The 2116-nt window shown below is 42.4% G+C and overlaps 1 pseudogene; it reads left to right on the top strand.

The window, feature by feature from the left end:
• Window positions 1–1372: 1372 nt before the first annotated feature.
• On the top strand, window positions 1373–1674 carry LOC109697140 (U6 snRNA-associated Sm-like protein LSm3 pseudogene; annotated as a pseudogene).
• The last annotated feature ends 442 nt before the right edge of the window (window positions 1675–2116 follow it).

The raw sequence follows: 2116 nt of genomic DNA on the forward strand, positions 1-2116 counted from the left end.
TATCTTAGTTGTAATATGTACAATGGAGATACTAATAGCAGCACTTGGAAAGGGTTACTGTAAATAAAAAAAAAAGTAGTAATGTATGTAAAATTCTTACATATATGTAAAGTTGCTGGAATATAGTGAGCACTCCGTAAATTTTAGTTTTGTATCCTTTAGACTTTCTGGGGTACAGTTATGTGGAAACGATCTGATGTTTTCAGGTCTTGCTTTTATTAGGCAGGTCTGGAGGAGGTTCTGTGTAGGACAAATCATTCCCCACTACTAAGGGTGCTTCCCAAGTAGTCTACTCAGTGCCCTGTGAACTATGAGTCTTTCCAGTCTGGCTGGTGGAAGCAGGCACGATTTCTGGCTTTCTGCAAGAAAGAGCCAGGCATTCTCACCCCATCTTTTCAAAAGTTTCCTTCTTTGATTTCAGGTGTGCTGATAAGTACTCTGCTGCCTACTCTAGGGGACCCTCTGTACATTTCCAGGGCTTTTCTTCTGCGCAGCCCTCTACTCTCCAATACCCTAACTTGAGAATTCTAGCCACCTCAGTTTCCTGAGGCTCCTTGGCTCAGGAGTTCCCTGGCTTCCTCTGGGTTTCTAGCTATCAGCATGGTTCCAGGAGGCCTTTTCCTAGGCAGGAAACTTGGGGTGATCATGGAGTTCACATTGCTTGTTTTCCTTTCACTCAGGGATCATGATTATTTGTTATTCACCCAATGTCCAGATTCTTGCCCGGTTATTTTGGTTGTTTCCAGCAGGAAGATAAATCTGGTTCCTGTTACTTCATCTTAGGCAGAAGTCTAAGTCTATCAATTATATTTTTGTAGCATAACAAACTATCCAAAGTGTAGTGGCTTTAAACAGCAATCATTATTTGCTCATTATCTGGTCATGGCTAGACTAAACACAGATCTGCAGTCAATCATAGATGGTAGCCCTGATTCCTGTGCATTTGCTGGCTGTTGACTGGAGCCATGGTGGCAACTGGTCCAGGTGCCTCTCACCATCCATCAGACCAGTCTGGGCTTGTTAGTGTGGCATTTTGGCTCCAACAGCACAACAGCAAGCACCCAATGCTGAGCACTTTTCAAGGCCATTCCAGCATCATTTTGGCTATTGTCCTTTTAGCCTAAGCAAGACTCAGATTCAAGGGGCTAAAAAACAGACCCTGCCTCTTGATGGGTCATATTGCAAGGGCATAGATACAGGAAGGCAGGAATTTATGGCCATGCTTGTGAGGTCTATCTAGATATTATGTCTTTTTCATCTTCACAAGCCAGGAGGTAGATCTTGTCATCAACAGTTTACAGATGAGAGGCTCAGAGAGGTTGAAAGACTTCCATAAGATATCACAGCGGGGAAAGGATGCAGGGCTTGAAGCATGGAAGACAACATGCACCAGCAACAAACTACCAATACTGTAGAGGAGCTCCTGGACCTCATAATGCTCAGTCTGGATGAGCGAATTTATGTGAAGATAAGAAATGATTGAGAGCTTCGAGGCAGATGACATGCGTATGACCAACATATAATATGATACTGGGAGATATGGAAGAAACCGTGACTGCTATAGAAATTGATGAAGAGACATATGAAGAGATAAATAAATCAACAAAAAATGGATTATTCTTTGTCTGGGGAGATATTGTTGTACCAGTTGCCCCTCCACTGAGAATTGACTGAAATAAAGAATTTGTCCTGCATAGAAAATAGGAGACTTTGTACAATTGCCTCTTTAAATATACAAGATATTCAAAACGAGAAGCCTGCATACAATTTGATATTAAGAAATGACCAAGGATTCTTCCACTCCTGAAATGAGTTGATTTGCAAGTAACAACTTCTTCAGCTGAATGGCATTTTTATTTTCCAACTCTTCCAGTAAACGTATTATAAAAAAAGATCTCATAGCTAGTAGGAGGAAGAAGTGAGATTTGAACTAGGGTCTACCTGATTCTGATCCTTTGCTCTTGCCATTGCATCCTGTGTGTGCTTGGTGTGGGGGTGGTGGTGGTGTGTGTGATTCTGATTGGGCACATCTGTACTCACTACCATTAACTGCTCCTCCTCCCGTAGTCCCTGCTGCAAGGTGTTATCTAAAGCTGCCCATGCTCTGTGTCCTTCC

Source organism: Castor canadensis, chromosome 11 (genome assembly GCF_047511655.1).
Source record: "Castor canadensis chromosome 11, mCasCan1.hap1v2, whole genome shotgun sequence".
Taxonomy (NCBI): Eukaryota; Metazoa; Chordata; class Mammalia; order Rodentia; family Castoridae; genus Castor; species Castor canadensis.